At 39.8% G+C, this 10,788-nt stretch overlaps 1 long non-coding RNA gene across 1 annotated transcript in view; it reads right to left on the bottom strand.

Moving 5' to 3' along the window:
* Nucleotides 1-3,236: 3,236 nt before the first annotated feature.
* Nucleotides 3,237-10,788, bottom strand: part of LOC141278206 (uncharacterized) — a 28,539-nt gene continuing 20,987 nt past the window's right edge. Inside the window, exons 3-4 of the long non-coding RNA XR_012330553.1 lie at nucleotides 3,449-3,665; nucleotides 3,237-3,368 (exon numbers count right to left, since the gene is read on the bottom strand). This is a non-coding gene — a long non-coding RNA (uncharacterized lncRNA). The remainder of the gene's footprint in view (nucleotides 3,369-3,448; nucleotides 3,666-10,788) is intronic.

Here is a 10,788-nt window from a genome sequence, read left to right as displayed (position 1 = left end):
AGAATCTCAGAGAGTTATTACAAAGAATAAATGAGTGAATACCTGGCTTGAAAGAATCCTGTTGAGTGCTACTGAGTAGAACACTGTGTTACCTAGGATGATCATTGCTGTTGTTACATTATGTTGCTTTGGAATAACTTGTGCACCCTGGTTGAGGTGAGGAGTAGGGCTCATGATAGGGCACTGGCTGAGTAATGATGACTGTTTACATTGGCTGGACCGAAAAGACCAAAGCTTGGGCATAAAGGTTCTTCTTAACCACAGTTGAGTCATCTCACATAATCAATAGTTGACTATACCTTGGTTTTCATTCTAATTGGGAATTATCTTTGTCCCCTTTCTCTCCATAATGAGAAAGGAGAGTTGACTCAGTATAATTTTATAATGATCAATTAAGTGGCCTGAGATATAATGGTGACATGTGTTCTGTCAATTCTTTCAGAGCTATTGGGAATTGGGTTAGAAGTGAATGATCATGAAACTATCAACTATTATAATTCAAACACAGTTCACTCTAGAAAAAAGGATATTCCAAGCTCCTTCCATACATATTTAGTTCTTTATAGATTTTTGACTCTAACAAGATAATCTTTGCCAATAATATGGTACCACATATGCTTGCAATGAGAGAAACACAATTTGGGGACAAATGGACTCAAGAGAATTAACATATTTCAATGCCTGTCAATATTACCAAGAGGGAGTCAGACATTCCTTATATAGTATCTTCTCCTTATATTTTTTAGTTAAAATAGATTCACTGATCTACGGAATGTTTCTAATTTCAACTCTATGTAAACAGAAAAGGAGAACTGAGTTGGGTATATTAAAGAAACAGATCATACTTAATTGAACATATGCCTCTTTCTTTATTCACCTTTCTGAAAAGGTGACATAGCCTCTGCTCTGTCTTTTCCTTTCTGGCATCCTGGGGACTTTAGTATCCATAATTCAAACAACCACCACTAAGAACAGAGTTTAAGATTTGTTGTGTCTGGTTGGAAAACAGTGGAGGGCTCTGATGTCATTCTTACAATAAACAACACTTTTGGCATTTTGTTTCATGAACTGATTTATTATTTGAACAAATACTCCTTTCTAGAACCCAGTAATCATACACACAAATGCTAATTAATTTCTTTCTTTCAAGCCCAGGAACCACACTTTGATGGCAAAAGTTCTCTAATCTTGACTGAGTAGCAAACCATTTAATTTCATATGTACTAAGAAGAGAAGTAGGGCAGTGTAAGGATGGAAATGAACTGAGGGATGTGAAGCTACAGATTCTACGTAGCAGTGGATATTTCTCTTGGGTAATGGCTTTAATAATCCTACACTTGACAGAAAGGGCAAGAAAGAAAATAAGGTTCTGAGGTCTATTTATTCCTGAATCTTAGCAATTACTTTAGCCCCTGAAATTGGGGTCATCATACTCACTTTTACCATTTTATCCTTAAAGTCATAGATTGAAAATACTTACTATACTCATTCAGGGATCCCTGAATCAATGGTATTAAGTGGATGGGAGATGGTTCTATGAGTTAGGATTAGGATCAGCAATATATAACAGAAAATCTCAAAATGACAGTGGCTTAAACAAAATAGGTGTGTCTTATTTCTCTCACACACAAAAGGAGTACAAAGTCTAGAGCTGATGAGGTGGCTCTACAGAGTCATCAGGAACCCAGCATCATCCCTATGATGTGGTCCTTGTTCGTGAAAGCCCCCACAAGTTTTCTAATTATATCTATGTACCAGACAGCAAATGGAAGAGACTCTCTTTTAAGGGAATTCTACCCCCAAACTCCACTTAACAATTACATCTACGGGACTTCCCTGGTGATGCAGCGGTTGGGAATCCTCCTGCCAGTGCAGGGGACAAGCCCTGGTCTGGGAAGATCCCACATGCCGTGGGGCAACTGGGCCCGTGTGCCACAACTACTGAGCCTGCATGCCACAACTACTGAAGCCCGTGTGCCTAGAGCCCGTGCTCCACAACAAGAGAAGCCACCGCAATGAGAAGTCTGCGCACCCTAACGAAGAGTAGCCCCCTCTCACCGCAACTAGAGAAAGCCCACGTGCAGCAATGAAGACCCAACGCAGCCAAAAATAAATTAATTAATTTTTTAAAATTAACTATATACTGAAAGCATAAATGAATGAATAAACATGTATGTGATATCTATTTTTTAAAATTACATTTACAACTCACTGGCTGAAACTTAATGTCATAGCCAAAGTTGGCTGCAGGAAAGGCTGAGAAATGTGCCTTTAGCTGGGCAGCAATGTACCCAACTTATGGTCAAGAAGCAGAACATAGGTAATGGGAAGTGGCTAGCAGTTTCTGTGCAGAATATTGCAATAAATTCATTTTAGACGGAAATGTTAGAGAGAAATTGAAAAGATTCTGTGAAATAATGCCTAACTTTTGAGGAACCTATGTTTGTATTCTCTAAGTTTTCTATTTATATGGGTAATGCATGTAATATATACAGGTTGTATTATCAAATTCATGTATTGATAATGCGGGACTTGCAAAAGCTGATCATAGGAAAAGAAGCACATATGAGAATTAAGTCAAGAGTCAGACCTACTATTGTTCCCAGACCACCCATCAGCTGACACTCTATAAGTTACATGCCATTATATTGTGGGCATTATGCACATACAACCCCTTTCAGATTCCACTACGAACAAAAGACAAGGGCATATGCAAGATCAAGGTAATTCTAGGTGCAGGGGAGACCCATCCACCTAAAACAACCAAATAGGTGGCTTTAGAACTGCTGCTCAGTTCATGGAAAAAAACCTATTTCCTAGATAGCTTAAGAGAAAGCTTGTATTAAGAATAACACATCTGTGAAAAGCAATTTTGCAGAATACTGTGATAAAAGCCAATGAATGCTCGAGAGGCACAGGGCAAAAGCAATAGATGAAGGTAGAACTCAGGAGGAAAGGCCTGTGGAGTTACAGTACTGAGAGTCTGGTTGAGAGAAGGTTCCAGCCCAGATGCCAAGTGGAGGATTCACACTAGCTGAGGGTCTGCTAGTTCTTTCTCTCCTCACAAGGTTAGTTTCGAACCCCTCTCAAGGTTTAACAGAAAAGACATGCAATTTATTCACCTGTTGCTGCAGAAAAAGTTAAAGCAAGGATCAGTGTCACATCTGTCAGTCCATAAAAGCCAAATGATGAAAATTTAAATGTAAACAAAGGGCAGAATCACAGACACTCACTTGTGGATCTCAGAAAGGATACCTCTCTTGTGGTCTTTTGTTCTCCACTCCAGCTGTAAGGGAATCCCGGGTCAGGTCACGTGTTGCTGACAGTAGTCCAGTGGCCCTGGATGGCCTGAGTCTTCTCAGGGATCCCTGTGAAAAATGCAACCTTATTGACTTTACAGTTTTTATTTAGTCTCACTCCAAGGAGTGGATCCGTCTTTCTCACTGACCTGAGACAACCCCTTTGCAGTCTTGAGAAAAATCCTCCATAAGCCCTCTGGCGAAGACAGAAATGGAATCATGAAAGAATCAGAGATGTTCCCTTGCCTGAGATCCCAAAGTCCTCTCAGATGGTTGAGTGGAAGCCAAGTGCAGAGAATGAGGGGTCAGTGCTTGTCCTCAGACCTGAGCCACCCTGAAGCCTGACCCAATGGCTTTACTCCCCATCTACAAAGAGAACAGTATTGAGATTCAGACCACGTATATTATTAACACTATTGTAGGAGGCTGACCCGCCCCCCGCCCCCAAATCTACCTCTGGATCTCAAGCCTTTCCGATACAGTTTCTGGTTTCCTAGGTTTCATCCTACTCTAATAACATGTCTAGGCAGCATTAAAGAGGCTTGATATGCCACAGCTCTTAAACCACCTGCCTGTGGCTGGCCAAAGACAATATCTGCACATCCTCTTGCAGATTCCACAAAGCTGTGTTTGGAACACTGACAAGTAGATGGGAGCCACCAGTGAGCTGCAGCAGAGAGAGACCACTGAGAGGAGACGTTCTCATCTGTGAAGGTCTGTGAAGGTGTATTCTAGCCCTCTCCTCATAAAAAGCCATAGAATTCCATAAAAGGGACACAGGCAAGGCTTTCCAAACTTTTTGTTGATAATCGTAATATTCATTTGTTCAGTTAACATCTATGGATGCCCATCTTAACCAGACACTAAACTAGCAACCAGGGATACAATGGTGAACAAGACAGATGGCCCCTCCCATCACAGGACTTATATTCTCATGGGGGAAACCATGACAAAGTAATTAACTGCAAGTGTGCTAAATTGCTACAGGGACATACCCAGTTTTACAGAGTGTATTATAAGGGCACTGACCCAACCTATGGTTCAGGAAAGGCTTCCTGGGGCTGTGTGTTTGTGTAATGAAGTTTAAATTGATATCTGAAGGATGAACAGGTGTTAATTAGCAAAGATGGTGCTCCTGGCAGAGGAAAAGCAGGTGGGAGGCCCAAGGAAGAGGAGGAAATATGGTAATAAGAAGGAAAACGTGATATATATATATATATAGATAGATAGATAGATAGATAGATAGATAGATAGATAGATAGATATGGAATATTTTTCAGCCATAAAGAAGAAGGAAATCCTGCCATTTGTGACAACACGGATGGACCTTTAGGGCTTTATGCTAGGTGAAGTAAGTTGGGCAGAAAGATAAATACCGTATGTAATCATGTATGTGTGGAATCTAAAAAATCTTCAGACAACAAACTCATAGACTCAGGGAACAGATTGGTGGTTGTCAGAGGCAGTGGGGTGGGGTGGGTGAAATAAGTGAAGGTGGTCAAAGGGCACAAGCATCCAGTTATGAGATAAGTAACTCCTGGGGGTGTAAGGTACAGTATGGTGACTAAAGTTAACAATACTGTACTGTATGTTTGAAAGTTGCTAAGAGAGTAGATCTTAAAACTTCTCCTCACAAGAAAAAGAACTTGTAACTACGTGTGGTAACGGATGTTAACTAAACTTATTGTAGTGATCATTTTGCAATATCTACATATATCAAATCATTATGTTGTACACCTGAAACTAATACAATCTTTTATGTCAATTATATGTCAATTTAAAAAAGAGGAAGGAAGGAAGGAAGGAAGGAGGGAGGAAGGAAGGAAAGAAAACAGTGATTCTGGAGCGCAGTGAGCAGTGACTATCCCTACTTGAGCCTGAGGGGGCTGGCAGGATGTCTTAAGGACTTCCACGTCACATGGATAAAAAGAACCTTGCAAAAGCTTCCAGATAGGGGGAAGAAAACTAAATGCATACTCTCTTCTTTCTTGCTCCTTACCTCTCTAGCCAATGAGCTATATATTGACATCTCTAGCCAATGTGCTATATATTGACATCTCTAGCCAATGAGCTATATATTTTAGGGCAAACTAAGAAAAATCAAGCCAACCTTCAAGCTTTGTGCAAAACTAAACTCTTATGTGACATGACTATAAAGCAAATGCTCAGAAATATAAAAACTGTTTTCATCTGACTGAATACATCTATAATTCAGTGGATTTGGCCTTGGCACTTGAACTCAGTTATCTCTAAAAACATGTGCAGATATTTCAACCTCCTGATTTGTATGCCTTCATAGCTCGCTACAGAAGGCAACAAATACATGCCAATTTTGAGTAGTGAAAGGAAAATATGTTTCCCTGAATTGAGAAATAACTTTATTAGGCATATAAGAACTCATTAATGGAAAAGTAAAGCATCCTCCTTAGCTGTAAAATTGGATATCATACTTTCACCTGTTGAAAGAGAAGTGTAAAGACATGGAATCCATCTACAGCCATGGCAAGGTAAAAAGAGAATGTACCCACAGACAAAGAGTTTTAACTTTTAATTAATTTATTTAAAAGTTCCTCAATCTGTTCTTCCTGAAAGTGTAAGCCACTGAGACTTAAAGAGTTTGTATCTTTTTTTCCAAGTCCCAGTTATTCAGAATATTTAGAAGGTAAGGCTATTTAGCTTACATGACACAGACTTATAATCTCCAAACACCATTCCTCCTCCTCCTGGTACACAGCTAGCCTGCATTCCCAGCCACTGTGATGTGAGTTCAACAGAAGGTTAGTGGAAGTAGTATAGGCTATTTCTAGGCCTGGCCTATAAGACTTTCCAACAGGCCATCCTCTGTGCTCTTTTATCCTCCATCAGCTTGATGAAAATAAGCACAGTGACCTTGGAAATTACATAACGAAGATGGTGGAGCCATAAGACACAGAGAGTCTGGGTCCCTGCATCAAGGCTCATAGAAAAGTAGCCAATCAGTTGCTCACAGCTCTGACTTTGTGTTCACTCTTCATTTCTGGCACATGGAAATTTTCCTTTTCTGAGCTCTGCTGTAATACAAAATTTCTGTACTCTTTGTTCAGCATTTCTATATAACTGCATTAGAACATTAAACATTAGTTAGCTCGACCTACCATGTCACTGGAACCAGAACTATATTAATACATGTGCATTATTAGTACCCTGATAAGTAGCAAGACTGGTAACTGAGGAGATAGTCTGGGATCTTGCAGTGCCTCTTGTCATAATTGTAACCTATCTTGTTTCACTGTATCTATTACAGTTGAACTCTCTGCCGGATTGTTGGATAACCTGGGTTTCTTACTCTCACAAACATTGTGGATTGGCCTGATTATAGGAAAGAGTTTATACTTTATGTGCTCCCACCCTGGGGGAAGGGGACATCTCCACTCGGAGCACAAAATATTCAAATAATCTGTCCGACCTTTTCGAGTGGGATGCAATCTTTAAAAATTGTACAATTACTTGTTAATTTGCGAGAGAGGGTGAAATTGCACAAGAAATAGTGTAGGCACATAGGAAAAAGGGCAGAATGCAGGGTGGTAGAGCAAGAAAGGAATTATTCTTAGAGGGGGGTGTAATCATAGCGTAACCAGAAGTTAGACATTGTAGATTCACCACCTACTAATTGTGTAACCTTGGGCAAGTTACTAAACCTCTCTGAACATCAGTTTTCGTATCTGTGAATATAGAATGATAATATTAGCTACCTCGTAAGTTGTTATTTGGATGAGCTAATACAGTAAGTCCCCTACATACCAACCTTTGAGTTGCAAACTTTCGCTCCATCAACGACAGACATGAGTGAAATTGCAGCTTGCCCTCCATCTCCTATTGCTGGCGATCCTCTGGCTCTACCATCTCCCACCTCCTCTCCCTCCTCCAGTCAGTAACTCTTCTTGCCTGTTCAGTCCATGCCAGCCTCTGTATGCCAGCTGTGGTACTGTACTATAGTACTTTTCAAGGTACTGTACTGTAAGATTTTAAGTTTGCTTTATGTTTTGTGTTTGTTTGTTTTTTATGTATCATTTATGTGAAAAGTATTATAAACCTATTACAGTACAGTACTGTATAGCCGATTGTGTTAATTGGGTACCTAGGCTAACTTTGTTGGACTTACGAACAAATTGGACTTATGAACGTGCTCTCAGAACGGAACTCGTTCATATGTAGGGGACTTACTGTACATGTAAATTACTTAAATGGAGCCTGGAACAAAACAAGCACTGAGTATATGCTAAACATTATTATTTAAAATTATTCTAGAAGTGAAGGGGAGGCAAAATGGCAAATGTGGTTGGTTGCTGGAAGCATCTAAAAAGGCACCTTGCCATTCCTCCTTGGAGCTCAAGCCTGTTATTATCCAATTGTCTACCAACTCTGACTTAGCTGATTCTGGACTCTCAAGTCCAGCCCCCACTGTGAAGTTAAGGGCCGTGAAAACCCACAAGGTCATGGCGGCAGAACTGGGCCAACTCTTCTCCCTCTCAGCCCCTCCACACCACTATCTGGCAACGGTCACCATGGCTCACTATCAACTGGCCACCATCAACACTTTTTGAAGGACTCAAAACCCCTATGATTCCATCTCTAGTGCCAGGGTGAAGACTCACACGCACACAAATATATTCCTCAGTTCCCTAGGTAACTTACAGAAGCCACTTTGAAAAGACCCAGACTTTTGCTTTGAAGACCATCTTTTTATCTTTTAACAGATGCTGTTCTAATGAAACTTGGTCATTGGTGACTTTAAGTGAATAGTAGGTCCACAATAAGTGACAGCTATTACTATGACTAATTTCTTTAGTCACTATGCTATCTACTTAAAGTCTTTGTTTTCATTTTCAAAGGATTTCAAACATCCCGAGAAGAGTAGTTTTGTGTTTGGCTCAAACTCCATGAGTTTTTAAATTTTTAATGCAAATGAGATTTATGAGTCACTCTCTGGCAGAATTTGCAGCTTTTACCATGTCTAGTGTTAGAAAAAAGACCCATAACAAGATACAAAATTGCAAAGGAACAAGTGATCAGTTTCAGAAGAAGCTGCAGAAGTAGAACAAATGAAGGGAAAGAGAGTTTCTGGTTATATAAGTGATGGAGTATTTGGAGAAATGAGACATTGAGAGTAGCATTTCTTATGTCTCAGTAGATATCCTTTTCAATACTTATCCTGTGGCCCTGCCTGGCCTCTGTCCTTCCATTAGTCCACCGGGTGGTCTTGTCTTGACAGAGATCATGATCTCCCATACAAGTTTCTTTGTTCTCTTCTCTCTTGGGCAGGCCCATTACATTAGAGAATGTAGAAAAGTAGAGTTGGAAACTGATCTCTGGATTGACAAGAGCAACCTGAACTGCCTCATCTCTTTTTATTCCTGTTAAGTCAATCACAAGCACAAACATTTGCCCACATTCCTTGGAGCTCAAAGACAAGGAGCCAAACCAGAAGGAAATGAGGCTGTGGCCTTGGGAAGATATTTTCCCATCTTTTCTCATTTCTCTTCTCTGGTCTCTGAGTTTTGAATGTGAGCCATAAAGAGACAGATGGATTATATTTACTCCAATGCCTGAAGGAAGGGCAGTGGATAGGAAGGGGCCTTTTTCAACAAAGTAAGCTAGACAAACTCTTATTCAATGATCCACATAAAACTTTAGGATTTGTGACCAGCCTCACCCCAACCCCTTGACTTGATGGTAAGGCAACTGAGCCCCAGTCAGTGACTTGCCCAAATAGCCATTAAAGTGGAAGATTCAATTCTACTGCTTAGTAACTGACAGTACTGAGACGTTATCATCCTAAACATTTCACAGTGACATCTTGGTAGATCATGTTTGACATCACGATATGTCTTGACATGAGTTGATAGTATGGTATTATCCTTACCTCCATATAGCTATTTGTGACTAAATTCAAATTATAAGGTCTTAGAGATGAAGATATTCTCCTGCTCAATAATGCTGGACTAGGACTGACATTTTCAGATCGACTTTCATTCTAGTCATTGCTGCTGTGATATAGACAGAGAATAACTGGAATAAAGTCCACCCTGGCTGAAAGCAAAAGGTCTTTGATCACATATTCAGTTCTAGTGCTTTGGACAAAGATATGAAGAAAACAATGGGTCCCCACCTAGTTCCACCAGCAGTTCTCCACACTACTGTCCTCAACACTGTTTCAGACAAGCTCTCCAAGGGCTTCCCTCCCTTGTTGAAAAGTCAATAAAGCATAGCTTCACCAGAGACCATGGAGTACACTGATTCTGGAACTACTTGGGCTTCCTTCTGTAGCATCCATCCTTGGACAATGAATGACTAGATTAATTTCTAGCTTACATAATGTCGCTTGCACAAGAATATGTTTGCACACTAGAATATTGACACTGGCAAATGGGACCAGACTTTTGGCAGGTTTTTTGGCAGGTTTCTTGGATAAACAATGCCAAGCTGGCTAACGTCCTATACTTCTTTAGTCTTTTTTGGAAAATACCTAATTAACACTTTCCAAGAAATTAATTTAGGTCAATCAGAGTTTATTCTGGATAATACTATTGGTTGCTGTGCAAGAATCTAAGTCAGAATCGACTCCTCTTCCAGACCCAAGTCAGTTAATACTGACATAACGCTTAGGCTTTTTTGCTCAGGGCATGAAAGCTACTGAAAGTTCCAGGAGGTGATACAAATTATATTTCTGAGTGGCTTGACCTGGCCATGATCTCACTACTAACGCTAAGGCTTTGAGGAGACAGTGATAATAAGAGAAACAGTACTGTCCAAATAATTTGGAAAGCTAAGGGCTTCTCTGTGTTCATCCCTTTCCTGGCTGGTGGGGGCAAGTGTTCTAGCAGGGAAGAGCACGAGGCTGGAAGCCAGTGACTGGGTTTGAACCTGGTTCTCACAGTTACTAGCTGGTTATAGTAGGTAGTTCAGTGGGACACAAAGTATTCTGTGGACAAGTGTTCATGTCAAATTTCAACAAAGCTAAGGCTACTCTAAACTTCAGTTCATCATAGAATGGATGCTTCTAGTCCAACAACAATTTAATTAGTATGATAATTTTGTTATTAAAGTTTTTAGTTGACAATTTTTTTTAAACTGGACATTATGTTAGAGGAACAACAATTTCTCAGTAATGTCAGCCACTGGATTGCTTCTATGGTCATTACACTGTACATCTGCAATACCAAGTAGTCACTTTCCATTTAGGTTAATTGAGGAGCAATATATATATATATATTGCACAGTTCTGCTAGTCTCAGAGACTGCTAATAGTGATGTTGCCACCTAGGATTTAATTTTTTTTTCTATTTAGTAGTAATATACTAAGGTAAAGACTTATCTTCTCTTATCATATACCAGAAGATATAATTTTATTGAAACAATGCCACAAACTGAAGCTTTGTGCACTGCTTTAAGAAAATGCTTTCTAAGTATTTTTAGAAATCAACTTCAAATTATTCTACATAAAATTAAC

The sequence above is a fragment of the Tursiops truncatus genome, chromosome 3 (genome assembly GCF_011762595.2).
Source record: "Tursiops truncatus isolate mTurTru1 chromosome 3, mTurTru1.mat.Y, whole genome shotgun sequence".
NCBI lineage: Eukaryota > Metazoa > Chordata > Mammalia > Artiodactyla > Delphinidae > Tursiops > Tursiops truncatus.
The sequence above is the reverse complement of the archived record's forward strand: the minus strand, read 5'-3'. Positions and strand labels throughout refer to the sequence as shown.